The sequence below is a fragment of the Leucoraja erinacea genome, chromosome 10, assembly GCF_028641065.1.
Source record: "Leucoraja erinacea ecotype New England chromosome 10, Leri_hhj_1, whole genome shotgun sequence".
NCBI classification, from domain to species: domain Eukaryota; kingdom Metazoa; phylum Chordata; class Chondrichthyes; order Rajiformes; family Rajidae; genus Leucoraja; species Leucoraja erinaceus.
The window spans coordinates 56,351,710-56,376,017 of NC_073386.1; the positions used below are offsets into that span (position 1 = coordinate 56,351,710).

General features: G+C 44.1%; 1 long non-coding RNA gene across 1 annotated transcript in view; it reads left to right on the top strand.

The window, feature by feature from the left end:
- Positions 1 to 24,308, top strand: part of LOC129701265 (uncharacterized) — a 92,083-nt gene that overhangs the window by 26,288 nt on the left and 41,487 nt on the right. The gene's annotated exons all lie outside the window — the stretch shown is intronic.

The following is a 24,308-nucleotide window of genomic DNA, read 5'->3' on the forward strand; positions in this document are numbered from 1 at the left end:
GATCTTTCTGGGGCTGCACAGATCTGTTCTTTCCGTCAATTTCCAATGAAGCTTATTTTTATTCTATCTTCAAAGAAATGTCTCTCTGATCACAATAGCTCAAGGGAGGAATATGTAATCACTTACAAAAAACTTGTTCATCCCAACCACACAGCGCTTTCCACATAAAGTACTTTTCATATTTTTTAATCTTCAGGTATATATATCTTTAATCTTTTGGCTGTGTTTGAGTTACCTCTCAATAGTCAGCTGGGTTGGCTGCTTGTCAAGTAAAGAGTGAATGTATAAATCCTGAGAGATCTCTTTCCTCAAATTATTCAGTTTATTAAATAAAGATAAAACAAGTCATATTTTTAAACTTGCTAGTTTATGCAGTTTTATATGGTTAAAAACAAACAAATTATTGCTCAGGTGCATATCACAATTCATCTCTACTTGAAATGTTTTTGGCGTATTCATATTTAAGGCTTGAGACAACTGTGCTTCTAAGTGCTATCATAAGTGTTATCGTAAGAATCTAAACATTTCATGATGAATACAGAATTTATTGGTATTCCCAGATGTCTAAGTAAACGTGCCTTTATTTCATAATTCAAATACTGGAAGAAACATTCATTTTTCAGTCTTGGTGCATAGAGAATTTAATTGCCATATGTACCGAACACAGAACAATAACATTCTTTCTTGCTGTAGCTTAACGGGCCTGTAAATGCAATAACACCCAGATAATATATAATAATCAAAAATACAATACATTAATCGTTATCATACTAGGTAACGATAATAGTACTGAAACCAAAGTGTAACTTAAGACACAGTCCATAGCAGATCATAGTTGCTGAGGTTAGAGTTGTGCAGTGTTCAAGAGCCGAGGGTGGCACAGTGGCATAGAGGTAGAGCTGCTGCCTTACAGCGCCAGAGACCCGGGTTCGATACTGACCCGGGTTCGATCCTGACCACGGGTGCTCTCTATACGGAGTTCATATGTTGTAAATTGTCGCTAGAGGGCAGGATAATGCTAGTGTATGGGGTGACCGCTGGTCGGCGCGGACTCGCAGAGCCAAAGGGCCTGTTTCCGCACTCTATCTCTAAAGTCTAACAGCCTGATAGTTGCTGGGAAGAAGCTGTTCTTAAACGTGAAGGCCACAGTTTTCAGCCTTCTGTATCCTCTTCCCGTTAGTAATAGCAAAATAACAGTGCGGCCATGATGGTGTGGGTCTTTGAAGATATTGGCTGCCTTTTCGAGGCAACGCCTTCTGTAGGTCCTTTCTAAAGCGAAGAAGGTACACAAAAATGCTGGAGAAACTCAGCGGGTGAGGCAGCATCTATGGAGCGAAGGAATAGGTGACATTTCGGGTCGAGAACTTTCTTCAGACTGATGTGGGGGTGAGTGGGGGCGGGAAGAAGACAGGAAGAGGCAGAGACAGTGGGCTGTGGGAGAGCTGGGAAGAGGAGGGGAAAGAGGGAGAAAGCAAGGACTGCCTGAAATTGGAGAAGTCAATGTTCATACCGCTGGGGTGCAAACTATCCAAGCGAAATATTTGGTGCTGCTCCTCCAATTTACGGTGGGACTCACTCTGGCCATGGAGGAGGCCCAGAACAGAAAGGTTGGATTCGGAATGGGAGAGGGAGTTGAAGTTTTGAGCCACTGGGAGATCAGGTTGCTTATTGCAAACTGAACGGAGATGTTGGGCGAAGTGATCGCCAAGCTTACGCTTGGTCTCACCGATGTAGAACACCTGACACCTAGAGCAGCGGATGCAATAGATGAGGTTGGAGGAGGTGCAGGTGAACCTCTGTCACACCTGAAAGACTGTTTACGTCGTTGGATGGAGTCAAGGGGGGAGGTAAAGCGACAAGTGTAGCATTTGCTACAGTTGCAAGGGAAAGTACTAGGGGAGGGGGTGGTTTGGGTGGGAAGGGACAAATTAACCAGGGAGTTACGGAGGAAGTGGTCTCTGCGGAAAGTGAAAAGGGGAGGAGATGGGAAGATGTGGCCAGTGGTGGGATCCCGTTGGAGGTGGCGAAAATATTGGAGGATTATCTGTTGGATGTGATGGCTGGTGAGGTGGAAGGTGATGACAAGAGGGACTCTGCCCTTGTTGCTAGTGGGGGGATGGGGAGTGAGAGCAGAGTTGTGGGGTATAGAAGAGACCCTGGTGAGAGCCTCATCTATAGTCGAAGAGGGGAACCACGGGTCCCTAAAGAATGAGGACATCTCTGATGCCCCGGTTTGGAACACCTCATCCTGGGAGCAGATGCGGCGTAGATGGAGGAATTGGGAGTAGGGGATGGAGTCCTTACAGGAAGCAGGGTGGGAAAAAATGTAGTCCAGATAGCCATGGGAATCAATGGGTTTATAGTAGATGTCGGTCAGTAGTGTGTTACCTACGATGGAGATAGTGAGGTCCAGAAACGGGAGCGAGATGTCGGAAATGGTCCAGGTGATTTTGAGTACCGGATGGAAGTTAATGGTCAGTGCCCCTAATGTAACGGGCAATCTCTACCATTCTTTATAGACTCCTTCGTTCCTGGGCTTTCAGATCAAAATTGCATCTGAGGCTGTGATGGGGATAATAACCTATTACGTATGTTATTTATTACAGAATGATATGATGAGCAAAGGTGTTAGCATTTTCATCCTTTGTTAGTTTAAGTGATTATAAGTACACCGATTAAGAATAGTTTTGTACTTTTTGCATAGATGTGAAATAAACTCCAAATAATTATGGTTATTCTGTGTTAACTACTGCAGTTAATATGTGTATGTGCTATATTCAACATTTTTCACTTCATAAAGATGCAACTAAAAGTCAGCTTGAGAACAGTTCACAGTGAAAAATGGCATGGCTTCATCCTAAATCCTTAATTAATCGTCGTGGAAACGTGACGAAGTATGAAATCTCAGTCGCGATATTATATAGAAATAATCATCATCACTTCTGAACACTCAACATTGCAGAGCTACCTCCAGCACGTTTGTTATTTCCACATCTCTTCTTCACCCATCCACTCATTCAGTCAGGGGAGCTTTACCTGGAACCACAGGATTTAATTGGAACCATGACAATGCTTGTACTTGTGAAGTTGACATTTCAGGTTGACACTGCTTGTTGCCGTTTGCCACTGCAGTGATGGGTTTCTGACAGTCACAGACTCGGTGGGCTGTGTTATAAAGAACACGGGTCAGCATCATGAACTTACCTTCCCAAAAATGAACTCTGCTGAGAAAGGCTGAAATGTCTTTGCAGCAAATTAAACTAAAACATTAAAACTCCACAGATTTACGTTCTGACCTCTGGCTATGACCTTTATATATTCTTGATAAACGTCTCTTTCCCCTTCCCCCTGATACCTCCCGCCCATATCTCTCTCCGGCTTTGACATTGAATTCTCCAATGACACATAATTTCCCTCTAGCCCCTCTCTCTTTCAGATTCAGATTCAGATTCAGATTCAAATTCAATTTTTAATTGTCATTGTCAGTGTACAGTACAGAGACAACGAAATGCATTTAGCATCTCCCTGGAAGAGCGACATAGCAAATGATTTGAATAAATAATAATAAGTGTCCGGGGGGGGGGGTGGTGATTGGCAGTCACCGAGGTACGTTGTTGAGTAGAGTGACAGCCGCCGGGAAGAAGCTGTTCCTCGACCTGCTGGTTCGGCAATGGAGAGACCTGTAGCGCCTCCCGGATGGTAGGAGGGTAAACAGTCCATGGTTGGGGTGAGAGCAGTCCTTGGCGATGCTGTATTGTATTCAAATTTTATTGTCGTTGCCTTACTTTGAGACAACGAAATGAATTTCCCGTACAGGCAGTATCGTTAAAAAAAAAAAAAAAAAAAAAAAAAATCACAAGAAAAATAATAAAAATAAATAATAAATAAATAATAAAACATATTAAAAATAAAATTGAAATTGAATTAAAAATTTAACAAAAGCACAAACACAGAAAGTCCACAACACAACATAACATAAATGGCACCCAGGTGAGGAAGGCACCATAGTCCAGCCAGCCTCCCCTCCGTGTCCATCCGTGGTCGGGGCCTTCCGAGCACCCGCAGTCGCCGCCCCGGGTGGCCCGATGTTCATGCCCTCACGCCGGGCTGGTGGAACGCTGACGCCGAACCCCGACGGTGAGCATCCTCCTCCTCAGCGGCCCGGACCTCCTGATCAGCCGCCTCCCGCAGCCGGAGTCTGCAGCTCCTGAGTCCACAGGCCGAGCTGGGCAGAGTCGCAGGACCCCGCGCTGTCCATCAGCGCCGCCCGCGTTGGGAGCTCCGCAAACCGCAGCTCCAGGATGTCGGTGCAGCAGGTCCAGCACTCCGGGCTCCAGACGGCGACCCCCGGTAAGGCATCGCCAGCCCCGCGATGTTCCAGCGCTGTCCCACCGCTGCTGGAGCTCCGGTCGACCCCGGCAGGAAAGGCCGCGCCAATCCAGGTAGGTAGGCCGCTGTGGGGGGGGGGGGGGGGGAGGACGCGACTCGAATAATAGTCGCGTCCTCACCAGGAAGCGGCTGAAGTACGGTATCCCCCGCACCGTGCCCTCTTCCCCCACATAAAAACACCAAAAAACACAAAAAAATACACTTTTAACATAACTAAATAAACAAAAAAACAAAAAGATACCGGGCTGTAGGTGGAGGCTGCTGGCACCAGCGCCACCGGAAGTCTGCTGAGCGCCCTCCGCAGACAACGCTTGCTTTGGACAGACTCAATGGAGGGGAGCGAGGAACCGGTGATGCGTTGGGCAATTTTCACCACCCTCTGCAATGCCTTCCGGTCGGAGACAGAGCAGTTGCCATACCATACTGTGATGCAGTTGGTAAGGATGCTCTCGATGGTTCTGGCTCCCACACCATGGTGCATGTACATTTTTCCCATCCTCTCCTGATCCCCCACCCCCTCACCACACTGTAATTAACGTGCCCAAATACATTGTGTTAACAAATGAACTGCAGATGCTGGTTTATCAAGGAAAGATATAAAGTGCTGGAGTAACAGCAGGTAAGGCAGCATGCCTGGAGAAGATGGCTGGGTGATGTTTCGAATCAGAATTCTTCTTTAGACTTCACTCTTCTGGCTTACTTTCCTCCAACTCCTGAAATCAGTCTGAAGAAGGGTCCCGACCCGAAACGTCACATATACATATTCTCCAGGGATATTGCCTGACCCGCTGAGTCACTCCAGCATTTTGTGTCTTTACTGTCCCAATATATTTACCCAGTTTTTGGCAAAGGACTTTCAGTGTGTAGTCCAACACGTGTTGAACAAAACAGGGCAAATTCCAATCTTAAAGCAATGGTGATTTAAGCTCAGTGTTGATTGATTTACATCTTATATATTATTTTCTCATGGATTTTTTAAAAATGAGATTGGGTGAACATTTTTGAAATTAGCAAAATCGGTTTGGCAATCGGTGTATTTTGACCCTGACCACACCTGGAGTATTGCGTACAGTTTTGGTCTCCTAATCTGAGGAAGGACATTCTTGCCATAGAGGGAGTACAGAGAAGGTTCACCAAATTGATTCCTGGGATGTCAGGATTTTCATCTGAAGAAAGACTGGATAGACCCGGTTTGTACTCGCTAGAATTTAGAAGATTGAGGGGGGATCTTATAGAAACTTACAAAATTCTTAAGGGGTTGGACAGGTTAGATGCAGGAAGATTGTTCCCGATGTTGGGGAAGTCCAGAACAAGGGGTCACAGTTTAAGGATAAGGGGGAAATCTTTTAGGACCGAGATGAGGAAAACATTTTTCACACAGAGAGTGGTGAATCTCTGGAATTCTCTGCCACAGAAGGTAGTTGAGGCCAGTTCATTGGCTATATTTAAGAGGGAGTTAGATGTGGCCCTTGTGGTTAAAGGGATGTGGAGAGAAGGCAGGTACAGGATACTGTGTTGGATGATCAGCCATGATCATATTGAATGGCGGTGCTGGCTCGAAGGGCCGAATGGCCTACTCCTGCACCTATGTTTCTATGTTTCTATGTAAAGAAAAAATTTGACTAGGATATATTTTATTTATTGTTCAATTACTGCAAGCAATCCTTTTTTATATCAACCTTGCTACCACATGCATAAAAATAAGTTTACTTGTAGATTGGAACACAAACAGTGATGTCAACATGCTTTGTTATATTACCTTGACATGAATTAATGAAATCGAACAAAGAAACATTTTTAGTGCTCCTTCAAATACAGGTGACCATTAGTACAGAGTAATATGGCAGTATATTTTATGCAGAAACATGCAAATAACAACACTTAAACAAATTGGGATTTTTGCATAATGTGTTGAAGTGGTTTAAGGAAATATCTCACACTGACACAGTACATGTCCTCAATTTTCTGGTCTGCCTACTTGATTGAATCTACTTTTGAGAAATGTTGCCCCGTTGTTCAAGTGAATCAGTAAATTAACCACGGTGCTAAACAATCAGAGCAGGTCTGATGGAGGTGAATATCACAACATCTCTACAAAAGCACAACAAAACCCAGAGCGCAATTACGCACGCATGGTAACTGACTTGCAACTTATGCTCGGTAGTAATTACTACAACAGCAGGAAGTCTGTTATTTAGTTCAGAGATACAGCGGGGACACTGGCCCTTCGACCCACTGAGTCCTATCGACCAGCGATCCCCACACATTAACACTATCCTGCACACTGAGTACAATTTACATTTATACCAAGCCAATTAACCTGCAAACCTGTACGTCTTTGGAGTGTGGATGGAAACCGAAGATCTTGGAGAAAACCCACGCGGTCATGGGGAGAACGTGCAAACTCCGTACAGACAGCACCCGTATACAGGATCGAACCCGGTTCTCTGGCGCTCTAAGTGCTGTACGGCGGCAACTCTACTGCTGCGCCTGTTATAGGAACTTACATTTTGTAATACATTCGTTAAAAAAAGGGTGCTTTAGAGATACAGCATTTAAACAGGCCTTTCAGCGCAACAAGCCCACACCTACCATTGATCACCCGTTCAAACTAGTTTTATGTTATCCCACATTCTCATCTGTTCCCTAAACACTAGGGGCGATTTTACAAAGGCCAATGAATCCAGCTGTTCCCAGATTCGACCACTCACTTCACACTGGTGCAATTTACACTGAACAATTACTTGCCTGGGATATGGGAGGAAAATGGAACAGCCAGAGCAAGCCTGCAGAAACAAGCCCGTGGGCTCGCTGAGTCCACACTGACTATCAATCACCTGTTAACACTAGTTCCGTTATCCCACTTTTGCATCCACTCCCTACACAATGGGGGCAATTTACAAATGCCAATGAACCTACCAACCCACACATGTATGGGATGTGGGAGGAGGCAGCACAGTGGTGCAGCAGTGAAGTTGCTGCCTTACAGCACCAGATACCCGGGTTCGATCTTGACTACGGGTGCTGTCTGTACGGAGTTTGTACGCTCTCCAGGTGACCACTTGGGTTCTCTCTGGGCGCTCCAGTTTCCTCCCACATTCCAAAGCCCGTGCAGGTTTGTAGGTTAGTTGCCTTCTGGATATTGCCCCTTGTGTGTAGGATAGAACTAGTGTACGGGGTGAGCGATGGTTGGCACTGGCTCGGTGGGCTCGATCCATGTTGTATCTCGAAATTAAACTAAACCCATGTGGTCACATGGAGAACATCCGAACTCCACCCATGGTTAGGATTGAACCGGGGTCTCCGACACTGCAAGGCAGCAGATCACCCAACTGCACTGCTGACCCACCCTAATGAGCAGAGCAGAGCAGTGCAGGCACAGAGGCAATGCTGAGGCACTCTCCGCAGAAGATCTCTCCCGACCCATAACATCATCCATCCGTTTTCTCCAGAGATGATGCCTGACCCGTTGAGTTACTCCAGCACTTGATGTCTCTCTCTGGTATAAACCAGCATCTGCAGTTCTTTGTTTCTACTTGATTGAAAACGCCAGCCATTGCCACTCAGGTCCAAATAAAAGTGTTGATCCAGAAAGCTTCTGGCCTTTGTATCTCCTGACCAGAGCCCTCTCTCCCACCTGTGACTTTGTCTGTGGTGGAATCATTTGTTCTAGTCTGGAGAGTGAGCAGGCCTGTAACTAAAACAACTGATCTACAAACAACCATTCTGGCCTTTCTGCCCGCCCCATCCCCCGCCCCCCCCCCCCCCCCCCCCCCCCTTCCCCCCCTTCCCCAACCCTATGCTCCACCTAGTCTTACACTCATTTCCCATTTTCCACCTAGATTCCTTCTTCTGGCTTCACATTTCACACACCTTTTCTTTGTCTTATCATCTATTGCCTTTGCCTATCAACCCCCCCCCCCCCCCCCACCTCCACCTCTCACTTGTATCAACCTATCAATTGGCACGGAGGAGCAGATGATGCATGAAAATCACCAGCCAGGTTTTGTCCTGCCCCTCCTCTCATCCAGCTTTCTAACCCCCCCCCCCCCTCACCACAATAAGTCTGAAGAAGGGTCCCAAACTGAAACGTCACCTATCCATGTCCTCCAGAGATGCTGCCTGACCCGCTGAGTTACTCCAGCAAATTGCGTCTTTTTTTTGTAGACCAGCATCTGCAGTTCCTTGCCTCTGCTAAAGCACCTCATGCTTTGTTTGCATTGGATGACTTCACTTCTGCACGTTTGTGAGGATGCCAGGGTTCATGCTGCTACAAATTGTGAGTGATTACTGAGTGACAGTAATTGAGGACGACTTTAAATAAGAGGAACCCATTCCTTCTCCCTGCCGCCCTGGACTAATTTCCTCCGTATGGTCCGCACTTCCTGTAATCGCACACAGGTGCTTAGTTCAGTTTAGTTTATTGTCACGCGTACCGAGGGACAGTGAAAAGCTTTTATGGCATGCTATCCAGTCAGCGGAAAGACAATACATGATTACAATTGAGCCACTTACAGCATATAGATACATGATAAGGGAATAACGTTACATGCAAGGTGATCTAATTTCACAGCGGAGGTGTCACTTGATGAAGAGGATACTTGTCGCTCCAGTACACTCTGTTACCTTTTCCTATCTGCAGGTTCATGATTCCTTTGACATTCAATTTTAATGGTTTCATTCAATTATGATCGCAATAAATTATGCACAATGCAATCGAGTCTGTGGCCAATTACTCTTCATTTGGAGGCATGTCCGATAAACTCCCGTAATGTAATCCTCCAATTGACGCTAATCTTTCAATTCACGGAACTGAGATGAAGAACTATTTTTTTGAACATTATTAAAACATTTTTGAAACGCCTCTACTTTTCATCAAGTCGAGTTTATTGCCAAACGCACAAGTACGAAGTGCAGGTGCAATGAAAACCTTGTTTGCAGCATCAAAGGGCACATAGACGCTGACAAAGACACAAAAGCACAAATTATACATCAATTACACATCAATTCTGCAAGACTACAAAGGATAAGACGTGTTCAAAGGAAGACAGCTGGAATAGCTCAATCTGAACAAGGGTCCCGACCCGAAACGTCGCCTGTCCATGTTCTCCAGAGATGCTGCCTGACCCGCTGAGTTACTCCAGCACAATGTTACTGACCGCTGAGTTACTCCAGCACATAAAATTATTTTATAAACCAGCATTTCCAGTTAGTTGTATTAACAAGACATGTTCAAGGACATTTGCAAAAAAAAACCCTCAAGATATTATATAAAACCCAATGAGCAAACAAGTCAAATGCAAGAGGTTGTGTGTAAACAAATAGTGCAAGTGGGTGTGTGTCATTGCTGAGGTAGGATTAGGGTTGTGCAGGTTGGTTCAAGAACCTAAGGTAGACAAAAGTGCTGGAGAAACTCAGCAGGTACAGCAGCATCTATGGAGCGAAGGAAATAGGCAACGTTTCGGGCCAAAACCCTTCTTCAGACTGGTTCAAGAACCTGATGGTTGTCGGAAGGTAGCAGTTCCAGAACCTAAAACAGGTGAGGGACTTCAGGCTTCTGTACCTCCTGCCTGCGAGCAGGGACCGTTGACGATAGATGCCACCTGCTTGGCACAGCGCCTAATGTAGATGCTTTCGATGGTGGGGAGAGCTGTGCCCATGATGGACCGGGCTGGGTCCATCACTCTCTGCAGCCTCTTGTGTTCCTGTGTGTTGGAATTGCCATACCAGGCCACAATACAACTAGTCAGGATTCCTTAAACCACATCCAATAATCAATGGAATCATTATTTCTACCCTCCCAATATCAGAACTTTTTTTCCTGGTCTTGGATGGAACCCTTCGTACAGATATGTACCTTTTCAGAAGGTAACTCACCCACATGTTTCTAGATTACATGACAATTTACAGGTTTATGAAATACTGAATCAGGCTTTCCTATTTATGCTTAAAATAATCTTTTGTTAATTATATCTGGTAAATGATAATGAAGTAAATAAATTAAAAATAAGAAGGCATTTTTCATAGTAGTAAATAAAGTTCATGTATAGTTTTTATGAACCATCAGCCATGATTTACTTTCATAGATTAATGTTGTGGTTAAAATTTGATCAGAACATTAAGTGACTTTCATGTTAATTAAAGTGAAATTTGCATTCCAGCGCAAATAGGTTGTAAAGTATTGGACCCTTTCCTTATAATATTTCTAATGCAGCTTGAAATGTTAATTGTACCATAACAGAAGTCATGTTGTTGTAATTAAGACATCATTAAATTTTCAGAACTAAATTAATAAGCCACGTGTCATTTCAAATAGGTGGCATTAAACCAATGAATAACTTTTATCTTTTAATATTCTAGTTGATCTTTACAGCAATGTAGTTCTTATATTTATACTTACAATGCACAGAGGCCATTCAACCCATCAAGTCCGTGCCACTCCCATCCGTCCCTTTACCCCATTATTTATTTCAACGGTCTGAAGCACGGTTCCTTCTCTCCAGAAATGCTGCCTGACTGACTAAGTTACTCTAGCATTTTGTGTCTATCTTCAGTATAAACCAAAACCAACACCTCCAATTCCTTCCCACACATTTTGCAATATCTATATTACTAAAAGTCTGATCTTGACCGCTTTTGGCTCGCTGTGCTGCGATTTCTGAGAGAACGCCGCTACCTACGGCCGTCATTTTTGGCCACCTCGCTCAGAGCCCCCCTCCGCCTTCCGGAACCAGAAGATTTTTCCCATCGATAAAAAAATCTGAGATATATTAATGTTTTAAAATAATTTGCCATTCTCTCTGCTGCCCCTGCTTGAGGGAGGGGGAGCGACTATAAAACAAGGAAGTGGTGTGCCTAACTCAGTCTCTGCAAGATGGAGGAAGCCAGAGGGTCAAGTCTTTCTGAGCTCTGAATAACACTGAACACATGTCTACTCACCTGTGAGTGCTCTTAATGTGGTTTGAAAATGAAAATATGGTTGGTTTGTAGTAAACATGCACTGCAAATGGTTGTTTGGGTTGAAGTAAAAATGCACTGAAAAATTGTTGTTTGGGTTGAAGTAAAAATGCACTGCTAATGGTTGTTTGGATTGAAGTAAAAATACACTGCAAATGGTTGTTTGGGTTGAAGTAATTGGTGGAAAGGTGGAATTGGTGGAGAGGTGGAATATTGCGTTGGGGGACCAGCCCTCCCGTGTGAACATGGGACCCAACGGGTCCCACTTAGTCTGGTTTATGATACATTTCATTCGGTTAAAATCGATTGTGCCAAAATATAATATTTCTATGATTTATCAGATTATTTATGTGAGTGACGGAGTGTGGAAGATTTGGTGTTCGTGTCTCTATGCTGCAGTTTTGAGAGTACGCCCAAAATTGATATCAAAGCTACTATTATTAAGGATATTGCCAGGACTCCAGTACCTGAGCGACAGGGAGAGGTTGAGCAGGCTATGACTTTATTCCTTGGAACGCAGGAGGCTGAGGTGTGATCTTATAGAGTGTACAAAAGTACAAGAGCAATAGTTCAGGTAAATACAAATACATATCTTTTGCTTATAGTTGGGAAACGAGAATCATAGAATGTAGGTTTAAGGAGAGGGGGGGAAGATTTAATGGGAACCTGAGGGGCAACTTTTTTACACAAAGGGTGGTGGGTGAATGGAATGAATTGCCAGAGGAGGCAGTTGAGGCTGGAACTATCGCAACATTTAAGAAACATTTAAACAGGTACATGGATATGGTAGATTTAGAGGGATATGAGCTACCCGCAGGCAGGTGGGACTAGTATAAATGGGGCATGTTGGTTGGCGTGGGCAAGTTGGGTCAAAGGGCCTGTTTCCACGCTGTATGACTCTATGATTCTATAAATGTTATGGGGAGAAGGCAGGGGAATGGGGTTGGGAGGGAAAGATAGATCAGCCGTGATTGAATAGTTGAGTAGACTCAATGAGCCAAATGGCCTAATTCTGCTCCCATGGCTTATTGCCTAATGGTCTTGTAGTCACAAAAGACACAAAGTGCTCGAGTAAATCAACGGGTCAGGTGACATTTCTGGAGAACATGGATAGATGACGTTTCGAGTCGGGTCCCTCGTCATACTCTTATCATGTACAGAAAACCAATAGAGAGAAAAGCAATATTAGAATTAGAATATGCATAATATATATGAATATTAGAATATGTGAATATGAGAATATACATTAGAATATACAGTGGCGTAGCAGGTAGAGCTGCTTTCTGACAGCTCCAGAGATCCAGATTCGATCCTGACGTCGGGTACTGTCGGTGTGGAATTTGCACGTTCTCCCTGTGACCGCATGGGTTTCGTTCGGGTGCGCTGGTTTCCTCACACATCCCAAAGATATGCAGGTTTGTGCATGAATTGGTCTCTGTAAGATTGCAGAGAGTGAGTGAGAAAGTGTAATAACATAGATCTGGTGTAATCAGGTGATCAATGGACTCGGTGGGTCAAATGGCCTGTTATCACGCTATATCTGCTAAGCATGTTTGTGAAAAGGATCATGAGTAAAATTTCCTTAGGGTGAATGCCATGTTACCCGAATGTTTGAGCGTGTTGCCCTGAGGAATGGATTTTGAAAGATAAGGTGACTGGATGGTGCCACCAGCACTGTGCCTCGCCAACAGTCTGTCTGTACCCTCTACTGTTTTTATTATTTTAAATATGTTTTAAAAGTATCTTTTAATGTTTCTTGGTTTGTTTTATGTGGAGGGTGGAGGGAAATTGGGGGAAACTATTTTTCAATCACTTACTTCGACGGAGATGCGTATTTTCTCCTCATTGTATCTATGCCCCCCCTCCCCCCACCCCCCTGCGGCGTAACAACGTGGAGTGATGCGGCCTTTCCTGCCCGGCATTTCAAGCCGCGGGCACACGGACTCTAAAGCCCGTGAAAGACCGTGAAGCCCGTGATCTCCGGTAAGAAGAGGCCGATTCGGAAGCTCCATGCTCCAATCCATCCCGATGCCGGAGTTTCGATCTTCCCGGTGCGCGGGCTTCAGACATCGAGCCGTCGGCAGCGGCGACTACGGAGGGTTCAACAGCCCTAACCACGGGTGAACAAACGAGGAAGATGATTGAACTTTATTACCTTCCATCACAGTGAGGAGTGTGGATTCCGCTGTGTTGGATTTTCATGTGAAATTTTATTTTATGTGGCTGTGTGTCTTGTTGCTTTTTACTTAGTATGGCTGTATGGTAACTCAAATTTCACTGTACCTTAATTGGTACATGTGACGATAAATGTGAACTTGAACTATTTCTGTGGCTGGTCACACCAATTCAGTCTTTGAACACGGTAATATAGACCAGTTACAAGCGTGTGGAAGGACTTTACCACATCTCTCAATGTCACAGTCATTGAATACGAGTAGTTGGCTGTGTAGGAATAACTTTTACTTGCACTTTTTCCAACCTACCTACTTTATGAAGTTGCTCCACCTGCCTTTATTACTTCCAGCAACACTTACTAATGTATCGAACTGTTCCCCGCCTGCATCTCCCACAATGGGAGCATCACCTTCATGGTGAGGTTCCACCTGCTGGAGACACATGCAATTACACGTGAAAGCTGCAACCATCACAGCCTTGTGAGAGGAAGCAAAGAGAGATGATAAATATATATCTCCGTGGGATTTTGCATCGCGCTGTAGAAACGCTTTCATCCTGGTAATGTTGAAAGATAGAGTGGACTAATTTTCCTAGCTGTGCTCCAAGAGGCAGGTTGCAAGGGGAGCGGTGGTAATTTGATGTGTGTTTGACATTGAAATCACATCTGGCACCTAACTCAAGTCAGGCAAAGACCAATTAAATTTCCAGAGCAACATAAAACGACCCAAAAATGGTTGTTGGTGAATCTTATACTATGGATTAATTTATTTCTGAATATATAGCACTATCGTTGTTTATTTATTTTCTGTTTCTTGAAATATATAAAATAAATATATATATATATATAAATGTGTGTGTGTGTTAATTTTTTAAATAAAAAACAAATACAAATATGTACATATATATTCATATCATGTATGTATACATACGAATACATTAAAAAAAATACAAATATTTATATTTGTGTGTATTTGTATGTATATACACACAATGGATCACTAATATTCTGATCTTTCTTTGTTTATTATGGGTTTTACAGAGGACTATGTTCTCATACCTGTTGTGCTGCTGCTAATAAGAATTTGCTTGTCAGGTCGGGGGGAATGCCCCCCTGCCACGGGTACCATGTAATCCCGCGCTACCTTCTCCTTGGTCGGATAGTCGGCGACTAAACCGTCTCTCCCACCTGGCTTGCCAGGTGAGGAGGAGGCTGTGGACCCCTAGCAGGACCAAAAACAAGACCTGTCAAAGGGTGGATGAGCTCCTAGTGAGCCAATGGCCGTCCACACTTCAGTAGATGTTGCGATCAATGTCGTACGTAGCATTTGTAAGGCACTGGGCCAATTGATGTTTTCAACAATGATGATGATGATAGTAAGAATTTCAATTGTCTGAAGAAGGGTTTCGGCCCGAAACGTTGCCTATTTCCTTCGCTCCATAGATGCTGCTGCACCCGCTGAGTTTCTCCAGCTTTTTTGTGTACCGTAAGAATTTCAATGTTCTGTTCTGGGACACATGACAATAAAACACTCTTGACTCTTGACTCCTGAAATGAACAGCCTTGAGTGATCCATTTTCAAGCTATCTGTGAATGAAGGTACAGAGAGAGGGACTTGCCCATGCACTCTGATCCTCAGCATGTCTCGTTTGTCATTACATCGAGTCAGTCACAAACTGGAAAAGGCATCAGAGCTACAAATGTGTGGTCTTTATTATTTTCCACTTCACTGTGCATCACACAAATACTCCCAACTTGTAAAGAAAGGGAACATACTGCGCTTGCCCGTGGAGAATACAACTAAATCAGCATCAAGATACTTCCTCAAAAGAACACTTCAACATCAATGATAAAGACTCTCAAAGGGGACTTCAATTTCAGTCAAAACAGTTCAAACAAAGTCCAAATAGTCAAATAATAACAAGGGGATCCCTGCAATACACTTGGTCCCTTCACCTAATATTACTGATAACATATTATATTACTGATTATTATATATTTATCTGTGTGTTGTTGCATTAACATGCTTTTAAAGCTGGAGTAAGTAAGAATGTCATTGTTCTATCCCTGGTGGATCTGACAATTAAACACCCTTGACTATTGACACTTTCTTGTTGTTGAAGTTCGACACAAAGTGCTGGAGTTACTCAACGGGTCAGGCAGCATCTGTGGACGACATGGATAGGTTTTGAGTCAGACTGGAGTAATTGTCGGAGTAACTGGATTGTATCGAGTTTTCAAAACCATTCTGGTGTCTGAACGAGCAATTCTTCCTCATTTTGCAATGCTTCTCATGTTTTATCTAAAGTTCCACAAAGCTTAACAATATTTTTTAAAACATAAGCACCAATCTCTACCTACCAAAGGGAGTTGATAATGTAACGTCTGCAAATTAGGGCAGCATGGAGATGCAGGGGTAGAGTCGCTGCCTCATAGCGCCAGAGACCAGGGATCGATTCTGACTATTGGTGCTGTCTGTATGGATTTTGTATGTTCTAATTGTGACCACGTAGGTTTTCTCCGGGTGTTACGGTTCCCTACCAAACTCCAAAGAGGCACAGGTTTGTAGGTTAATTGGCTTCGGTAAAGATTGCAAATTTACCTCGGTGTGTAGATTAGTGTGAGTGTGTGTGGATCGCCAGTTGGCGTAAGGCTCGGTGGGCTAAAGGGCCTGTTTCTGAGCTGTATCTCTAAACTAAACTAAATTCAATTCAGTTCTTCACCTCACATAAAAAGCCAACACTGTCCCTTGCATCAATATTACATAAAACCTCCAGAATGCCACCTAGTATAACACATGCAGTGCTCATCTCTCTGTCCTTTGTTTAAGTGGCTTTACATTGATCCAGAGATGAACTATTATCTCATTTCATTGCGCCTGCCAGTGAGGAGAACCATTCAAATGAGATATTGAACGGTACGGGAATCCTCCCACCTTCATTGTGCTTTTTGATCAATGATTTTCCAAATGGAGAGGCACCCCAGGCTTCCAACTGTGAAGGTCAGACAGTGAGATCAATCTAAAGGTGCAGTGTGCTTTCCAGCCTTTCCTCTCCTGATACGTGGCAGCAGGCTCCTGCTTTGTGAGCTTGGTGGAAGCTTTCATTCTCCCGGTATAATTCACTGTAGTTGCTGAATGACTAAAACTTACAACATCCATCCTTGGAACAGTAGTGCCACTGTCTCTCAGCTTTAGACTTTAGAGATCCAGCGCATGAACAGGCCCTACAGCCCACCGAGTCCGGCCGACCAGCGACCGCCCTGTCCACTATCCTGTGCACTAGGGACGATTTACAATTTTACCAAAGCCAGTTTACCTACAAATCTGTATGTCTTTGGAGTGTGGGACGAAACTGGAGCACCCGGGGAAAACCCACGCGGTCACAGGGAGAACGTGCAAACTCCATACAGACAGCACCCGTAGTCAGGATTGAACCTGGGTCTCTACCGCTGCGCCACTGTGCTGCCCTTGCAGTTCGGACCTCCGATGCTGTCTGTGTGGAGTTTGCAAATCAAAAACAAAAACAAGCCCGAAGTCCCTAGTGGCTTAATGATGATAGTTTGGACTTTAGTTGGAGTTCATCGCATTCAATAACCTGATGGCTGTTGGGAAGAAGCTGTTCCTGAATCTGGACATTACAGATTTCAGGCTCCTGTACCTTGTTCCTGATGGCAGGAGTGAAAATTAATATGAATACAACTTCACAGTTTATATCCAGCCTGGTTGGGTTAGGAACTGCATAGGAAACAACTACAGATCTGGTTTAAACCAAAGATAGACACAAAGTACGAGAGTAACACAGCGGATCAGGCAGCATCTCTAGAGAAAAGGAATAGGTGACATTTCAGGTCTGAACCTTTCTTCACACTGAAGTCTTCTGAAGAGTTCTGACCCGAAACGTCACCTATTTCTCTTGGGTCAGGGACTATAAGATTAACAAAGGTTTGCTGTACTGTGGTACAAAATAACCTCAGTTTAAGTAGGTACTGCACGATATTAATTGTCTGGTCTTTCTTCGACATGAAGCACCTTCCACCCACCACAAACCCGTGACAACGCGCCTGAGCCACTGCCCAATGATAAAATGACTTGCATGATTTGACTATCCTCCATGCTCCCACTGAGGAATGTAACCAGGAATGGGGGCTGAGAATGACTGCGACAGCGTAAATCTGAAAATAAATTGTCTTCTCAATTTGGCATCTCTTCCAAATGTGACCGCGTGGGTTTTCTCCGGGTGCTGCAGTTTCCTCCCACACTCCAAAGACGTACGTGTTTGCAGGCTAATTGGTCTTCGGTAAAATTGTAAATTGCCTCTAGTGTGTAGGATAGTGTTAGTATGCAGGAATAGCTGGATGGCACAGACTCTTTGGGCCGAAGGGTCTGTTTCCGCGCTGTGTCTCTAAAATAAAGTAATCTTTAAAAAAGTTGGATTTTTCTCAGCACCAGTCCACGGATGCCTGGATTAGGCAAGAATCCCTTCTCATGGTGCATCTGGCACCAGCTACCCCAGACGACACGTTCCATTGTATTGAGGCAGAGAAACTGCATGTTGCCAATGAGGATTGTGGACGTGATGAGGGCTGGTTTTGCTGCCGAGATTCTCATTCCAGATACACGGAGAAGGGAGCAGCTTCAGCGGAGTGAACATCCAGCCCCGACTTCTCTTTGTCTGACTAATTGCTTTGCCATCAAGCACTCTGAAGTGCACTCAGTTAATGAGTGTACCATCTTCTCGTGCTCAATATCTCTAATATATGAGCATGCACAATTTTCACGGGTGCAAAATAACGGTGCATGAAAGTGATTGTTAAACTCTGTGCTCCTGCCTCAGAAGTTAAAGTGGAAATTGAAAATGCAGCAGCTTCATAACTAACTTAAGGTTCATTAGCATATGATAGGGGGTGGAATTCAGTTGCCCTTTTGAAAATTATTTTGTATGCAAAGAAATTAAATTACAGGCAATGCAAATTACCCATTGTACACATATTAAAATGATAATTATGGTCAACTATGCATTGGGAAAAATACCACATCACTTACCGCCTGAAATAATTAATCCTTATCCTGGCGTAGAAATAATTAGCGCGCACATCTCATTGGTTTTCCAAATGCAAATGTCATTACCTTTCAAATGCCATGAGGCAGCAGCAATTTCATTACTATTGAGTGCTGTCTTTCATTTAATAAATACACTCAAAAGTTGTTACAACAGCGCAGAACAAATCGGAATTTAAATCAACTAATTATTACTTAATCAACTTTTTGAATTCGGCGTGACGAGTATGAACAAACAGTGGCTGATTTTCTAGGCAAAAAATATTCTAGAAGTGCCCTGAAACGTCGTCTGTCCATTTCCTCCACAGATGCTGCCTGGCCCACTGAGTTTTTCAGCTGTTTTGGTTTTACTATTAATCTTTCTACACTGTATTTTATGAAATGAATGGGGGTCGAGTACTGACATGGATAGAGAAGTGGTTGGCAGACAGGAAACAAAGAGAAGGGATTAACAGGTCCCTTTCAGAATGGCAGGCAGTGACTAGTGGGGTGCCGCAAGGCTCGGTGCTGGGACCGCAGCTATTTACAATATACATCAATGATTTGGATGAAGGGATTAAAAGTTACATTAGCAAAATTGCAGATGACACAAAGCTGGGTGGCAGTGTGAACAGTGAGAAGGATGCTATGAGAATGCAGGGTGACTTGGACAGGTTGGGGGAGTGGGCAGATGCATGGCAGATGAAGTTTAATGCGGATAAATGTGAGGTTATCCTTGGTAGCAAAAACAGGAAGACAGATTACTATCTAAATGGCGTCAAGTTGGGAAAAGGGGAAGTACAACGGGATTTGGGGGTCCTTGTACATCAGTCAATGAAAGTAAGCATGCAGGTGCAGCAGGTAGTGAAGAAAGCAAATGGGACGTTGGCCTTTATAACAAGAGGTCGTATATAGGAGCAAAGAGGTCCTTCTGCAGTTGTACAGAGCCCTAGTGAGACTACACCTGGAGTATTGTGTGCAGTTTTGGTCCCCTAATTTTAGGAAGGACATTCTTGCTATTGAGGGAGTGCAGCATAGGTTTACAAGGTTAATTCCCGTGATGGCGGGACTGTCATATGCTGAGAGAATGGAGCAGCTGGGCTTGTACACTCTGGAGTTTAGAATGATGAGAGGGAATCTCATTGAAACATATAAGATTGTTAAGGGTTTGGACACGCTAGAGGCAGGAAACATGTTCCCGATGTTGGGGAGTCCAGAACCAGGGGCCACAGTTTAAGAATAAGGAGTAAGCCATTTAGAACGGAGATGAGGAAACACTTTTTCTCACAGAGAGTGGTGAGTCTGTGGAATTCTCTGCCTCAGAGGGCGGTGGAGGCAGATTCTCTGGATCTTTTCAAGAGAGAGCTAGATAGGGCTCATAAAAATAGAGGAGTCAGGGGATATGTGGAAAAGGCAGGAACGGGGTACTAATTGAGGATGATCAGCCATGATCATATTGAATAGCGGTGCTGGCTCGAAGGGCCGAATGGCCTACTCCTGCACCTATTGTCTATTGTCTATGGAATACTTACATTTTAAAATGCAGTTACTACCGCATTCTGATGAAAGGTGATTGGTCCGTAAGAAGATGTTGTTCTCTCTACAGATGCTGCCTTACTTAGTGGGCATTTCCAGCATTTTCCGTTTAGTTTAGTTTAGTTTAGAGATACAGCACGGAAACAGGTCCTTCGGCCCACCGAGTCCCCACCGACCAGCGAACCCCCCACATTAACACTACCCTACACACGCTATAGACAATTTGGATTTATAACAAGACAATGAACCTACTTTGTCTTTGGAGTGTGGGAGGAAACCGAAGATCTCAGAGAAAGCCTACGCGGTACGGAGAAGGTACAAACTCCGTACAGACAGCACCCGTAGTCGGGATCGAACCAGTGTCTCTGGCGCTGTAATCGCTGTAAGGCAGCAACTCTACGACTGCGCCATTGTCTTTAGTTTAGATTTCCAACTCCGCGAGCATCTTGCATTAGTTTACCTGATTCTCCTCACCTCCCTCTCAGTCTTCTCTGGATTCTCTGGCAGCTCATTCCAGATACAGAAAAAACATTGCCCCTGAAGTACCTCTTAGATCTCTCCCCTCTTACCATAAACGTTTGCCCTCTGGTTTGAGAATCCTCTACTTTGGGGAAAAGACTGTGAGCATTCAATTTACCCATGCCCCATATAATTTTGTTCACTTCACTAAGGTCATCGTTCAGCCTCCTGCACTCCAAAGAAAAATGTCTCAGCCTATCCACCCTCTCCCTATAACTCAAGCCCTCAAGCCCAGGTAACTTCCTGCTTCTGCACCCTTTCCAATTTAATGACATCCCTCCTTTTTTACTGTGACATTATTTCGTACTCAAAGCCCTTCCCAATGAAGGGAGGACATGCCACCACATACTTCACCACCCTAAGGAACCATGCACCTGTATTCCAAGAGTCTGAAGAAGGGTCCCGACCCTAAACATCACCTATCCATGTTCTCCAGAGATGCTGCCTGACTCGCTGAGTTACTCTAGCACTTTGTGTCTTTTTTTGGGGGATACGAGCATCTGTGGTTCTTTGTTTTTACACCTGTATTCCCAGATCCCTCTGTTCCACAACACTCTCCAGGGCTCTACATTTACTGTTGTGCCGTGGGATGACACACCAAAGTACAACACCTCACACTTGCCAGAGTTAAATGAGGTTGTAATCCTCATGGCTTTACTCGATCTCGGAGAAGTCCGAGAGGATAGCTGAGGAATGCACATGGAACAAACATCAATATGTAATAAATAAGCTTAAACATTCTCAGCAGAACAGACTGACGTGCTGCCCGATTGATCACAAACTCTTGGACGATTCATTGCTGGCTTTCCACTGCCTCTTTGCCAGCCTCGTGAAGAGAGGGTGTATGTTTGAATGGGGTGGCACAATGGTGCAGTGGTAGAGTTACTGCCTTACAGCACCAGAGACCTGGGTTCAATCCTGACTATGGGTGCTGTATGTACATTTGCACAAGTTTGCACATTCTCCCAGTGGCCGCATGTGTTTTCTCCTAGTGCTCCAGTTTCTTCCCACACTCTAAAGACGTACAGGTTTGTTGGTTGTTTGGCTTTGGTAAAATTGTAACTCCTCCTTCGTGTGTAGGCTAGTGTTAGAGTAAGGGGTGATCGCTGGTCGATGAGCCTGTTTCCGTGCTGTATCTCGAAAATTTAAAGAATGACTTTGAAAGTAAGTCATTGAGTGAGACACAGCCCCAGACGACACGACAAGATTGCTTACAACAGTTGGGAAGGATGGTGGCGCTGGTGAGGAATGCAACAAATTCCTTTGTTTAAGTGATTGGGAAAGAATTCCTTGAAAAGATACAAGCTAAATGCTGGAGTAAATCAGCGGGACAAGCAGCATCTCTGGATAGAAGGAGACGTTTTGGGGCGAGACCCTTCTTCAGATTGAGAGTCAAGGGAGAGGGAGACACAAAAATACGGAAGAGTAAGGTGTGAAAACGAGATATCAAAGGGGACGAAGTTCAAGGAAAATGTAGAATAGAACATTGTTAGTTGGGGAAGGGTGACAACAAAGCTTACATAGACTCTGGCTTCAGGCTAGATGTTGTGGTGAAAGAGAATGGACAGGAAAGGGTGCTGGACTCTGCAGAGAGGTGCACACTGTAACAACATATAACCCCTAATTATCTGAATGGTGGCCGATTAGGAAAAGGGGAGATGCAATGAGACCTGGGTGTCATGGTACACCAGTCATTGAAAGTAGGCATGAAGGTGCAGCAGGCAGTGAAGAAAGCGAATGGTATGTTAGCATTCATAGCAAAAGGATTTGAGTATAAGAGCAGGGAGGCTCTACTGCAGTTGTACAGGGTCTCGGTGAGACCACACCTGGAGTATTGCATACAGTTTTGGTCTCCTAATCTGAGGAAAGACATTCTTGCCGTGGAGGGAGTACAGAGAAGGTTCACCAGACTGATTGCTGAGATGGCAGGACTGTCATATGAAGAAAGACTGGATAGACTCACCTTGTACTCGCTTGAATTTAGAAGATTGAGGGGGGATCTTATAGAAACTTACAAAATTCTTAAGGGGTTGGACAGGCAAGATGCAGGAAGATTGTTCCCGATGTTGGGGAAGTCCAGAACAAGGGTCACAGTTTAAGGATAAGGGGGAAGTCTTTTAGGACCGAGATGAGAAAATCATTTAATATAACTAAGCATTGTAACTAAAACCAGTTATTTAAAAAAAATAATGAAATGTCTAAAGTTTTCCCTGTGATATATAATTCCCAAAGTGAATTAGACTACTTCCAGATCAGAAAATCATCAATAAAAATATCTGTATAAAAGATATACTGCAGACATTTCATTGATTAGTCTACTCTGACCTGGTGCAGTCTGTTTTAAAACTATTAACCAGGCTTCCAGGTTTGCCTTGTCTTTTCCAGTTGCTTCTACTTCATGTATGCTTGAGGTAATTGGATTTTGATTTGGAATTTCTGAATGTTGTCGATGCGCCAGTTACCAGCGAGTAACCTGATAATGTTATTTCACCGTAGCAATCAATTTTCAATCCAAACACCAGATATTTCAAGCTGTAATGTTCCACAATACTACTCTGTCTCTATTTCAACATATTTCTGATTTACAGTCCACTTATGCAGCGGATGGTTTCGGTTAGACAACTAAATGAGCACGTTGGCAGTCATTAATATTGTCATGTTCAAACCGAAAGAAATATGAGGCTTATATGTTGTCATCTAACACTTATAAACAATGGATATAGCGATTGTGGCCTGCGATTTAGCCACACTAATACACAATCAACAAAAGTTTCTGAGTCAGTGCACAGACACCAAGAAAATTGTGTCTACATAGACAGTGCATTTCATGTCAGACAGAAATCTCTCAGGACCTGTGGCCATTTTTATTTTCTGATCACTAATTATTGATCTCCAGTGGTGAAAATGTTTGAAAAGGGATGGCACGTCTGCATGGCTAGAAGCACTGTGATCCAGCTACAAACCTGACCTTGGGTCTGTTTGTATGGAGTTTGTACGTTCTCCCTGTATTTCCCTGTATTCTCCCTGCATTTTTCCCGGATACTCCAGTTCCCTCCCACACATCAAACATATTGTTCCTAATAAATAATAGAGCCGGCACAGAGGTAGAGGTGCTACCTTACCACTAGAGACCTGATTTTGATCCTGACCTCGGGTGCTGTCTGGGTGGAGTTTGCACGTTCCTTCTGTGACTCCATTGGTTTCCTCTGGGTTCTTCAGTTTCTTCCCACATCCCAAAGACATGCAGGTTTGTAGGATTTTTGGCCTCTCTAAGTTGCACCTAGTGTATAGGATGCGAAACTGGGTTTAACATAGAACGAATGTCAATGGGCGGTCAGCGTAGACTTGATGGGCCAAAGGGCCTGTTTCCCTGCTGTATTGCTAAAATAAAGGGGCTGTCCCACTTGGGCGACCTAATCCGCGAGTTAAGAAGAGTGTCTTCAACCTTCGAGGGCACTCGCATAGAATGCCTCGAGCTGGATAGACCGTCCCCATTGAAACCGCGAGCTGGATCGACCACACACACACACACAAACACACACACACACACACACACACACACACACACACACACACACACACATCGCAAACTTGGGGGCCAGGAATAGTGGGGGAGCGCTGTCTGAAATTCACACTTGTGATAAAGAGGAAGGTAAAAATGTAATGGTAAGTACTTTAGAGGAGCACTCGCATAGA